At 47.9% G+C, this 13,093-nt stretch overlaps 1 protein-coding gene and 1 long non-coding RNA gene across 2 annotated transcripts in view; one reads left to right on the plus strand and one right to left on the minus strand.

The window, feature by feature from the left end:
* The window catches only part of LOC146817994 (uncharacterized), a 294,213-nt gene that overhangs the window by 165,642 nt on the left and 115,478 nt on the right, over positions 1 to 13,093 (plus strand). The gene's annotated exons all lie outside the window — the stretch shown is intronic.
* On the minus strand, positions 1,553 to 3,081 carry LOC146817997 (uncharacterized). Its single transcript, XR_014963041.1, has 2 exons — positions 2,699 to 3,081; positions 1,553 to 1,987 (listed from the first exon to the last, which is right to left on the minus strand). It is a non-coding gene; the product is annotated as an uncharacterized LOC146817997 (long non-coding RNA).

Raw genomic sequence — 13,093 nt, forward strand, 5'->3', positions numbered from 1 at the left:
ACCAAAATCCTCTGTCCCCATCACATCTAAGAATATCTGTACCGTCCACTCAGGCGCTCAACCACAACATTTACAAAAACTGTACTAATCAGTTTACTCACATTTATCAGACTCGCCTGGTTAAGTCTAATGGAATATTCTTGTCTTACAAATGTGGTACTCGTGCATCACATTGTGGAAAAAAACTAGCCTTTTATCACCAGCATTTCTGTTGATTACTCTGCACAAATACTTGCATTAAAGCTTGCATGAATGATCTTTTTGCAAGGCATTTCTCATGTATCTGTGCAAAGTGCTAGTATTCATGGTAATAGTTTATGGGTATAGTAACATAGTTATTGCTTCGGCGGTTTTGCCGCAGACCTAGAAATCCACATAGATAAAGAGCTCCATCTCGTCCCCTAATAACTACACGCCCACATGGCTGCTGAAATTACTCATGAAGGTCCTCTACTCCCTCATCATTCTTCACTAACTCTTTCCAGTACTCACTGCAAGGTAGGAGAACAGTTTCCCGCATTGGCAGTACGGTCTTTCTACCAAGTGTCTTCCTCATCTGATCACTTTCAGGCACATGCATCAAAAAGAGAGTTTGCGAGTCCTTATTTGCGAATTTTAAGGAATCGCAAATAAAGACTCGCAAAACACGATGCAACAAAAACATTGCGAGAATATTGCGAATCGCTAAAAATCGCTAAATAAATTGCGATTTCGGCATTTGCGAACTCGCTATTAGCGATTTCGCAATTAGCGAAATCGCTAATACCGAAGTCGCTTTTTGATGCATCCTGATGACATCACAACCAGGAAGTGAGCAGCACCAGCCTCATTTCCAGTGCACAGTGTCAGGGAGAGGAGGGAGCTGGCTCTGGGAGCAGAACAGGAGTGTGACAGAGACAGAAGAAAAACTTGTGATATCAAATGGAAGCCTCACAAACAGCAGAGGAGAGCCAAACAGGCAGGAAACGCAAAATTAAATTTGCAGAAAAAGAAATTGACACCCTCATTGAGGGAGTAGTCCACAGCCATGACAAGCTGTTTGGAAAGGCATCATTGAAAGTGGCAGAGCAGGAGAAAAGGAAAATCTGGCTCCGGATCCAAAACAGGGTCAATGCCATTGGGGTGACACACCGCACCATTGAAGAACTCAAAAAACGATGGTACGACTTGCGCAGTCGGGCTAAGGTGCGCATAGCTGACCGCCTGAAGGAGGCAAAGAAGACAGGAGGGGGAACACCAACAGACACTGGGAACACTCCCATGGAGGACTTGATTGAATCCACCATCCAGCCAGAAGCTGTTGTTGGTGTGACCCAGCTGGACACGTCCGGAGCAGCAAACACATCTGAAGGTAAGATGAATGTATGTTTTCTTAGTGTTACAAAATGTAAAGGTAGAACTCGACCACAGCACAGCCCAAGTGCAGACCCTGAACATCCAGTACACAATGCATTCAGTAGGTGAGGGGCATTATGTGAGATGTAGTCAGGTCAAGCAGTTAAAATGTCAAATCTCAGAGTAACAACCCAAAAAAGCTTAATAGAGTATAAAATCATTTACAAAGGCAGAAATTTATTACTGTGCAATTAATATCACAGACATGAAATAATACAGTGTTGCACTGTTTCACCTCACAGATGCACAACGTGTAGAAGATGTGGATAGCGATTCCCCAGACATGCAGGACACCAGCGCAGGTGAACAGATGGACACACCTGTGGTGCAAATAAATCCCTCACGTCCAACAAAGTCACGCAGGGCTACTGTTCCATCCCTAGTCACCATGGAGTGTGAAGATGATGAGGCTGATGCAACACCAGGTGGCAGCCATGGCCAGACAACTTCCATCACACAAACACAACCACAGGTCCCCAGAACTAATCACAGAGCCCGGCGTAGGAGAGGAAGAGCACTCAGGACACAGCAGGAGGAGCAACCAAGTGATGTCTGGGGTGGTCTTGAGGGACAGATGCTCCGTATGCAGCGCCTGCAGACAAAAAACACACGATTAGTACAATTGCAAGTTGGCAAGATGGCTAGCAACATAGCAGTACTGTCAGAAAGTGTGCAGCAACTGAGCAAGGTGATGCATGAGGGAAATGTATCCCAGAAGAGACAGCATCGTCAACTAATGCTGCAATTGAAAATGTTTGCTAAATCAAACAATAGATTGGCCACGACAACTGCACTGCTGGCACGTAGGTCTGTGACCATGCAAACTGAAATGTGCCATTGGAGCGGCGATGTGGCTAAAGCACTGGACCAGGTCACCAATGCAGTTGATTTGCTAAATGCTTCCACAATTGCGGCCAACAATTCCACGCCCGAAGAGGGTAGTGAGGGTGGCTCAAGCCTAAGTAGTGTGGCAGTTCCAGTCCGCACTGCAGGAAGACGCAACACACGCAGCAGTACCCCCGCCGCTTCCAACATAACGGATGACAATGCTGGGTCTGACAGGCGTCTGGGTGTTCGTGGGAAAAAGCGCTAGACTGGCATGTACAAGTGCATTCCACTATGGTGACGTAACCATTTATTTGGATTTGACTTTTCACAGAGTGACAAGTGAATTGACATTTGCAAACCACTTATGTCCATTGCACTGGTCAGATTACAAGTGTGCTTGAACACTCATGGCAATTTTATTTAATTAAAGAATACTCTGATAGCAATAGTCAGTTTCTGTGTCATCATTACTCACCTCAGAAATAATTTTGTGTGATGTCAAATCTTCTCCTACGCCCTTCTGCTGCGCCTGCCCCTTGTGCTGCATGGTGTTGTGGCACTTGCTGGTTCCCATCCTCCGAATCGCTGTCAGACACCTCGATGTCCATTCCTCCCCTTGTCGCTATGTTGTGCAGCATGGCACATGCCGCTACTATCTTGCAGCATTGTTCAGGGTTGTACTTCAGTGCTCCACCGGTCTTATGTAGACATCTGAATCGGCTCTTCAACAGCCCAAATGTGCGCTCTATGATGTTCCTTGTCGAAATATGTGCTGCATTGTACCTCTGTTGATTGGCAGTTGTGGGATTGAGGTAAGGCGTCATTAGGTAATTACGCAAGGCGTATGCGCTGTCACCTACATGTAATGGAGCAAAGAGTCAGTGGCAGCTTCACATTGACATACGTACAATGACAGTGATAAACTATAACACATATTTACCAAGCAGATGTCCCTCTCCAAATTCTCCCCTGACAAGACGGGTGTGTATGCCACTTTGCATGAAGATATAAGAGTCATGTGCACTCCCTGGAAATTGCGCAACAATGTCAGTGATAATGTTTTTGGCATTGCAAACAACCTGAATATTGAGGGAATGGTAAGATTTCCTATTTCTATATATATATTCCTGTGTTGCAGGGGGACATATTGCAACGTGGGTGCAATCAATACAACCCAAAACATGTGGGAAACGAGCTATCTGGTAGAACTCCTGTTTGGTTTTTGCAAGGTCAAGCGCGGTGGTAGGGAACTTGATATGAGACCCGATCACGGCCATCATGGCATCAAGGAATGCTTTCAATATTCTTGAAAGTGCGCTTTGTGACACACCTCCCGCAACAGCAATGACCCCCTGAAAACTGCCTGACGCCAGAAGGTGTAGGCAACATAGGACCTGCACATGCGTTGGGATGGCATTGGTCCTACGTGTCTGTCGTTGCATTATGGGGTCCAATTCATTGATTAGGTCATGGATCATTGCTGCATTGAGCCTATACTTGTCGTATATCTCATCCTCTTGCTGGCCTAGCAAAGTTATGCGGACTCTGAAGATGCGCTCATTCATTCGCCTCCGTCTCTGTGCGGCAGCCTGCAGCCTCATCCTCCTCGCCATCAGGTAAATCCCTGCCATTGTGAACAGTGCTGGCTCATTCTGGGTGTGTTTAAATGGGTTTCAGTTGGTTTTCACCTGTCTGTGATTTGCACTCATGATTACCACCTGGTTGTGATCCTTCTTATTTAGCGATCGCTAATTTGCGATTTTCATGGAAATCGCTATTTGCGATTTGTCATGCATACATTTTGCGATTCGTTGTTTGCGATTCGGTAATTGGGACACGCTAATACCGATTCGCTATTTGATTCGCAGAATGTTTTGCGATTCCTTATATTTGCGAAAAAATGGATTTTCGCAAATATACAGTTGATGCATTTCAACACTGACTTTTGCGATCGCAAACGGCCTATTTTTGCGATTCGCACCCTTTGCGATCGCAAAAAGGTTTGATGCATGTGCCTGTATGTTCCTTCCAGATACATTTTCATAATTGCTAGCACTCTTCGGGGAGTCTGTCAGATTACTGAGTACAAAAATATTGACATGCCAAAATATTATGATGAAAATACTAGCAGCTAGAATATCATGAAGGTAAGTATATATTGATAAGTATAGATTTACTGTCAGTAATTCCACATCTGCATACCTGGAAGATACATATTATTCAAAATCATATAATATGGACTTAAGCGTAGCAAACTGATACCCAAATATGCTTACCTTCATGATATTCTGGTTGTTGATATTTTGGCATGTTGATATTTCGTTCTTGATATTCTGGTAGTATGCCGGCTGGGGCTTCAGTCTGTCTTTTCAGATGCTAATAAAATTCCAAACCTCCAAGTCACCTCTTATAATGCTAACAGCCTTCCACCTCATACCTGCGGGAGCATAAATGTGATATTGAGCACCTGCTCCTCCATGTTGTCTCTTTACCGTGATTTCATGAGCCATGTATTTGTACAAACCCTGTACGCTTCTGTATGTAGGCATAAGGAGGGGTGGGTAAAGTCTGAGAACTGTTTATGCTGGTTAGCTTACCCATTGTTTTCAAGAACTGAAGGAACAAGAACATAAGAATTAGATAAGAAAGAACGATAAACAGCAGATGTTGAAACCGCGCCTGTCCTCTCACCATTAAAATGTATTCATGCTTTGCTATTCAATATTTATTTGCATTAGAGGGGAGAGTTTTTCCTGCTGTATCATAACACTTGAACTGTGAACATTATTTGGTGGGGGGGGGATGCACAATTTGGTACATACCTGACAGCAAACAGGAAGCATATTTACACTTGACTAATATTGTAATAATTATACCTATTATTACCATTAATATAGTCCAATCCCGAGCTCCAAATAGTGAAGAAATATCATTCCACATGTTAGTTCAGCAAAATGATGCACTTGTAACACTATGTCATGTAAATTCTCCATGGCCTTATAAACATTCGGGGCTTTACATATATAAACGTGCAGCATTCAGTGTACATTATTTTACAAACGCCCCCTTTCTCTTCGAGGAGCATGTCAAGTGCCATACGATTGTGAAGAGTTGCCTGTTTCATGGCTGCCATTTCTACCGTAATATCACCTAGGACACATGTTGTTTCATTTATTGCTGCTTCTAGCAATTGGCCTAATTACCTGATACTTCTAGAATTCATTGCTACCCATAGCATAGATAGTATTTCTAGCGGAAAATCACCAAACTCCTGAGCAGAGGTATCCGCCAGCTCCACTGGTAATGAGGGCCAAGAGGCGTAGTCCAGCATGGGTGCAGTTACTCCGTCTCATCGCTCGTGATCCATTTGATGACTGACAAAATTGTCTGTGTCCTCTTGTTACCCATAAGGCCGGAGGCATATTAAGGTAGAGGTGCTGTAAATTGAACTATTCTTCCCTAGGACAATTTTTTTATATCTTTTACTCATGACACTATCTTTGAAGGCGTCCCTGTAGGGGGAACCTTCCCCTCCGACAAAACAACCCAAAGGTACCACTATTTCATCTCTGTATTTGCATCTGACATCAATACCCCTCGGGCCAGAAAACCAGGTGATCACTGCTTTAAATAGAATATAACAAGAATCATTAAGTGTCAAACTCGAAGGCAACACATTCATCTTGTGTTGTGTTACAGAAGGAGGTTTTAGACAAATCCAACAATCAGAGACATTTAATTCCTTATGATAGGCATTCATCATTGTATGGCAACCCTTTCACTGTACTTTTGGAATGGTGATCGTGCGGATCTTCAGTAAGTGTGGTATTATTTGAACCTAGTAATTTCAGGAAGTATAAATCATGCAAGCAGATGACAACGGCTGTTAGTCTACTAATGATCAGAGCAAATGGTATTCCCAATTTCTTTGTCAGAATGGTTCCTTCCATTCTCCTTGTCCCTCCTGAGCAGTACCATCGCCAAGCCCTGAGTGGTCACCAGTACTTCGCAGCTCTGGACCCGATAGTAAACTATAGTTGGTTGGGTCAAGAAGATGGACTTACTGTAAGGCCTGGGCACGGCTTGCATCCTTGATGGGCTGAGGGGGGTGAGGTGGCACATTTGTTGGTGTAATACTGTGTGCTGCAGCTGGTGGCAAGGTCTGAGCAAAGGAGCTCTTTCCACATTTAAGGCATGAATCCAATTCTTACATCCTGGACACTTCACACCTGTTTGTGTTGCTAGCGGAACTCGTACAGACCCTTCCAGCATGGTTGTAGGCAATTAGATCTCTGAAAGTTCTTGACCATCATCCGTTTGCCGGGTTAAATATTGTATCAAGGCCCCTGCTGAGGCAAGGGCAAAGGGTCGTTCACCTGTTTATGAGTGGCAGAAACACGTTTTGTCAATTTAACACAATACTCTTGGAGCAGGTTATCAGTTATTTGTGTTGTTAGCAATGTCTTTTGGGACCCCCGAACAGGTGAGGGGCCTTCTAGTCACTGTTTCATGTGTGCTGAGATGTGTTACAGTATCTGGGGTAGTTCGCATATTCATAGGGAGAAGTGGCAAGGCATCCACTTAAGTCATTGTGGACTCTGAACATATTTTAACTATCTTGGCCTTCAGGATACTATTTCTCCATTTGATGGCACCAGCTGCCTTGGGGTGATATACACAATGAACTTCTGTTGTACTCCCATTGCCTTGCAGAACAACTCCATTACCTTATTGTGGAAGTGCACCCCATTGTCACTTGGAATCATCTAGGGCAAACCAAAAAGTAGAAATTATTAATGTTGAGGAAATTCTGTGTTTGTTTGATTGTTTCATCAGCAAAGGCATTTCCCTTTACCACATCAGCTGTTATGTGTACATTACATTTGACAATGGGTACTCTTTCTGGTAGTGATAAAGCATTCAGTATTTATTCAGAGGACCATATTGTATCTTTGTTCCTTGAGACGTGAGGAAACCGTTTTCTGGCCAAAGCCTGTCAAATTTATGTGCAACTTCAAATGCAAATTGGCTATCAGTATATACATTCACAGTTTAAAAAAAATTTGATTTAAGTTTTTATTGAGGCTTTAACATAAGCACAATGATACATGCTGTTCAGCAATGGCATCAATCTGTTACAGAGGATTTAAGGCACATTCTTCGGTACATTAGTAACTTGGCGGAATTGTGATTGTCTCTGAGATACGCATCAGAAAGAAACAGATCCCATATGAAAGCGGAAGGGGTTTTAGAGAGGCAAATAGAGACATAACAGTAATCATATATGTGGAGTTCCACGTGTCCCCTATCTAGGCATCTGTCGCCCGCGCAGGTGTGCACTCCGAGCTACTCACTGGGTCATGGTGATCCGAGGTGTTGTCCACCAGACTATGTAAATAAGTGATCAGAGGTCCCCATATATCGTGCTGCCTGCTAGCGCTCGGCATAAGATTCCAAAATTCTGTTAGTTGTGTCTGACAATATGCCGCATCAGCAAGCTAAAGTTTGAGTGTAGGTGCCGGTCTTCACCCCTAATGCATTGCCACTCTGTGTTTGGCCAGGACCAGCAACATTGCCACAAGGCACCTGTGGGCATCGGGCACCTCCTTGACATAGCTAAGTAGGTACAGAAGGGGGTTTGGTGCAAGGGTGGTTGATGCGATAGCACCAATGGATGCGCACGTGTCCAGTCAGTAGGCTGCCACTTTGTGGGGACTAAGCTAAATGTATAAAAGAGGCGCCAGGCGACGCACAGCGCAAGCAGCGTGCGTCCGTAATAAGGCCCATCCTGTACGTACGGAGTACGGTATAGCCTGTGGAGGAACTTGAAATGTAACTGTCTGAGACTGTAGTTAGGGGAAAGTTTTTCTGTTTGGCTGCAACAGTATTGCTCAGGTGTAGGGCGGGTGAGCAGGTCCGCCCACCAGGCACTGTGTGCCAGCTCGGCGCTAGCAGATGTAGCCGCCATGGATAGTGGGTACAGTCTGGTGACAAGCTTACTGTGTGTTTGAGTTTGAGTTTTAAAATACTTGTAAAGCGCTCGTACACCTGCGGTTTCTTGGCGCTACTGCTAACCAGATCCAGGGCTAAAAAACGGGGGAGACTGCTGGGGATTTAATCAAAGGATTTTGTGAACAAATGGGCTTTGAGATGTTTGCGAAATTGCGGGTACAGGGTGATGGATCGCAGATCCAGGGGAAGGGAGTTCCAGAGGATCGGGGCAAGGGTAGCAAATTTCGAACCTCCCCACTTCTTTGTCCGGTAGCGTGGGATAGTGAGGAGGGACTGGGAGGACGAGCGGAGTTCCCTAGTGGGTACATAGGGGGTGATCTCTGAGGAGATAAATGCTGGAGCCAGGTCCAGTCGTGCCAAGAAGGTGATGGAGGCGAGCTTGAATTGGATTCGGGCTCGCACAGGGAGCCAGTGCAGGGATTTCAAGAGGGGGGAGGAACGGTGAAATTTGGGAAGATTGAAGACCAGGCGGGCCGCTTGGTTTTGTATCTGCTGCAAACGCCGTAAACTATATGCAGGGATACCTGCATATAGGGCGTTGCCGTAGTCCAGGCGGGACACCACCATGGCTAAGGTGATGAGTTTGAGAGCTGAGAAGGTGAAGAAACGGGACACCCTGCGTATAGTGCGCAGTGAAAGGAAAGAGGAAGATACCACAGAGCTAACCTGGGAGTGAAGGGTGAGTTGAGAGTTGAGTTTTATGCCGAGGGTTTTAACAGAGGTAGAGGGTTCCGGAGAGGGGCCAAGAGAAGGGGGCCAGAAGAGAGGGGACCAGGGGCTGGATGAACCACCCGTCAACACCAGCTCGGTCTTGTCGGGGTTGAGTTTAAGGTGATTGTGGTTCATCCAGTCCCGGATGTGGAGCATGACAGATTGAAAATTAAGGACAGAAGAGGGGGAAGAGGAGAGGTTAAAGACCAGCTGGAGGTCATCCGCATAATTAAATACGGCGACCTCCATTTGTTGAAGAGAAAAGATAAGAGGGGCAATATAGAGATTGAACAAGAGGGGGGAAAGGGAGGAGCCTTGGGGAACCCCGCACTGGACTTTTCGGACGTCCGCTGTAAAATCACCCAGGCGAACGGCCTGGGTGCGGTCGCTCAGGAAGGATGATAGCCAGACCAAGGCGGTCCCTCCGATCCCGGCCGCCCTGACACGGGAAAGCAAGATGGTATGATCCACCGTGTCAAAGGCGGCTGAGAGATCGAGGAGCACAAGGGCCTGGCGCCGGTTAGTATCCATACCCTCCCTGAGGTTGTCCAAGACCGAAGTAACAACGGACTCCGTGGAGTGTGCGGGGCGGAAGCCGGCCTGGCGGGGAGCGAGAGCTCCATGAGTCTCTACAAAGGAGCTCAAAGCGCCGGTGACATGGCGCTCGAGCACCTTTGCCAGAAAAGGTAAGAGGGAGATGGGGCGGAAATTGGCAGGGACAGAGGGGTCTGCCCCAGGTTTTTTTAGAATCGGCACAATAACCGCAGACTTCAAGGGGGAAGGAACCACACCTTTAGCCAGAGAATTGTTGAGGAGGTGAAGGGGAGGATCCGGGCAGGAAACAAAGATGTGACGGAGAATGTGAGCAGGACAGGGGTCGAGTGGAGAGCCAGATTTAACCAAAGGTACCAAGGAAGACAGGGCTTCCTTAGATATGGGGGGGAGGGCAGTGAGTTGTCCCTTGGGAGGGGGGCATTGGGGGTCAACAAAGGAGGGAGAAGGGGGCGGGATGTTAGCTTTAATAGTAGAAATTTTATGGATGAAGTAGTTGTTGAGGGAGTGGCAGAGTTCCTCGGAGGGGGCGGGCTTCAAAGTTGTTCTGTCAGAGAACGCCAGGTTATGGACAATCGTGAAAATCTCCTTAGGCTGGTTTTCTGCAGCAAGGATTTTGGAGGAGAAGTAGGCGGTTTTGGCCACCAAGATGTCTTTTTTGTACTGGGTAAGGATGTTGGTATACTCCAGACTTAAAGTGGGGCAATAACTTCTCCTCCAAGCCCGCTCCACGCGGCGTACAGTAAGTTTGGTGGCCTTAAGCTCTGCGTTGAACCACCGGTTGGCATCCTTGTCACGCTTGGAAGTAATACGTTTGAGCGGGGCAACAGAGTCACTGCCAGCGGAGAGCCACTGATCTATGGCCTCAACCTGGGAGAGGGTAGAGAGGCCCTGCAGGGAAGGGAGGGAAGGGAGGAGAGGTCTTCCGGGTTGACACGGCCCCATGCTCGAACCCAGATGTTTTTGGGGCGAGGGGGTTTGGCTGGGGGGTGAATGGGTAGGGAAAAAGAGATAAGGTGGTGGTCGGACCAAGTGCAAGGCGAAATAGAGAGGGATTCCATGGGACAGTTTAGGGACCAGATCTGGTCAAGCGTGTGACCCTTGATGTGGGTGGGGGAGTGGACATGGGTGGTGAAGTTGAGGGATTGGAGGGTTTCAGAGAATTCCTTAGAGGACGAACATTCAGCTGGGTCGGAAGGCCAGAGTTATTAACTGTAATGGTAGCCAGGACTTCCAAGAAGTCAGAAAAGAACTGTAAAGGGGATTGAGGAGGACGGTAGGTGAGAAAACAGGTCAGAGGGGGAGTAATGGAGGTAGTGCGAATAACCAAGTATTCGGTGGTCGCGATATCAGGCAGGGACAGAATTTGAAAGGGGAGATCGGTGCGTGCGATGACCGCCACGCCGCCTCCAGCTCTGCCGGGAGGGCGATCAGCCCGAAGGGCGTAGTAGGAGGCCGGTAAGGTGGCTAATAGGACGGGGAGGGAGTCGTCGCTGAACCAGGTCTCCGTTAGGAAAAGAAGATCAGGGGCTTGAAGATCCAGCAGGACTGAGAGTTCGTGTGCATGGGCGACTGCTGACCGAGTGTTGAGATAGAACACCGTGAGGGATTTAGGGGTAGTGGGAGGGGTGCTGCTACTGGACGAGAGAGATGGGTCAACTGTGGGAAGGGGGATGTGAGAGGGAGCGGCAGGAGAAAGACCAAGAGAGAGGATGCGGGAACAGGTGGAGGTAGCGATGGGCCAGGGTCCCTGGAGCTTGTGTAGTTGGTCCGGGGTATAGGTGGTGAGCGGGGCAGAGTGATGCGCCCCTAGCCCCGGACAGTCGCGGACGGGCGCAGACGGGCTTGCCTTGGGCGCGCAAACGGCGCTCCCGCTGCGCTCGTCCGCTGCGCTTCCTGTGCATGCACATTTGTATAACAGTAGGGGGCGTGGCCTGTAGGGGGCGTTGTCAGCGCGCACGCCTGTGCTGATGGCGGCCGCTCGAGAAATGCCAAGCGCGAGCAGAGACAAGATCGTCTGTGCGCTGCAGAAGATGTCAGGTAGTGGCGCTTTGCAAACACAGAGAGAGAGTAAGTGACACCACACAATGTTACAAGAATTAAACGGAGTTGAGATTTTAAAAAGCAATTTCAGCAAGGTCCTCGTACCTCCAGCTCCCGGCTTTTTCGCCTCAGGACTGGGAAAGCAATCTACCCAGCGCTAGCGATTCAGCGCTTAAGTAGGAAGGGTAAAAGGGGGCGTGGCCTGTAGAGGGCGTAGCCTGTAGGGGGCGTTGTCAGCGCGCACGCCTGTGCTGATGGCGGCCGCTCGAGAAATGCCAAGCGCGAGCAGAGACAAGATCGTCTGTGCGCTGCAGAAGATGTCAGGTAGTGGCGCTTTGCAAACACAGAGAGAGAGTAAGTGACACCACACAATGTTACAAGAATTAAAAGCAGTTGAGATTTTAAAAAGCAATTTCAGCAAGGTCCTCGTACCTCCAGCTCCCGGCTTTTTCGCGTCAGGACTGGGAAAGCAATCTACCCAGCGCTAGCGATTCAGCGCTTAAGTAGGAAGGGTAAAAGGGGGCGTGGCCTGTAGAGGGCGTGGCCTGTAGGGGGCGTTGTCAGCGCGCACGCCTGTGCTGATGGCGGCCGCTCGAGAAATGCCAAGCGCGAGCAGAGACAAGATCGTCTGTGCGCTGCAGAAGATGTCAGGTAGTGGCGCTTTGCAAACACAGAGAGAGAGTAAGTGACACCACACAATGTTACAAGAATTAAAAGCAGTTGAGATTTTAAAAAGCAATTTCAGCAAGGTCCTCGTACCTCCAGCTCCCGGCTTTTCGCCTCAGGACTGGGAAAGCAATCTGTGTAGTGGCTGTGTGGATATATTCCAACGCCGCGTTAGTGGGAGGTGGCGCTGGGAGTAAATTATTAGAGCTTTTGTGTGTCACATGCAGCTAGTGATACAGCAGGCTATCCAATAGTGTGGGTGTCAGTGTGGCGGTGCGTTTAGGGGGAGGAAGGAACTGGCCGTCTGGGTATAGGTCAGCATTTATGCTAATACCAAGCGATTTCGTGCGGCGCACGGTGCCAATATTTTGTAGCGGGGGGAAGGCGGGATTTGCAGTAAGTTGCATGGATGGAGCGTATAAGGTGTCAGTACCGCTGTATTTACGGAGTCCCTCCACGGCCCAACGCAAGAATTCAATAGTCTTTATCTCTTTCCGGGGGTTTTTATAGGGCAGGAACAGTGCAGTGCTAAGCGGCCGGGGGAGGCCAAGTCCGCCTCTACAGCTGTGTGTGGTTGGAATGGCGTCGGGTGGAGCCAAAAATGCAAGTAGCTAGCCTGGGCACTGTAAGCATATAGTTGCAGGTCAGGGGTCCCAAGGCCCCCGCGTGCAAAAGGGAGCGTCAGAATAGCATAGGCGATATGTGGTTGGCGCCCTGCCCATGCCAGGGAGATTAGATTGGATCAGAGTCTGTTAAAAAATTGCATGGTGAGCGGGAGTGGTATGTTTAGGAATAAATATAGGAATTTTGGCAAGAAAATCATTTTAGCAATTGCGATACGGCCAGATAAGGAAAGTGGAAGTTTGTTCCAGATTGGGATTTTGGC

This window comes from Triturus cristatus, chromosome 6 (genome assembly GCF_964204655.1).
Source record: "Triturus cristatus chromosome 6, aTriCri1.1, whole genome shotgun sequence".
NCBI lineage: Eukaryota > Metazoa > Chordata > Amphibia > Caudata > Salamandridae > Triturus > Triturus cristatus.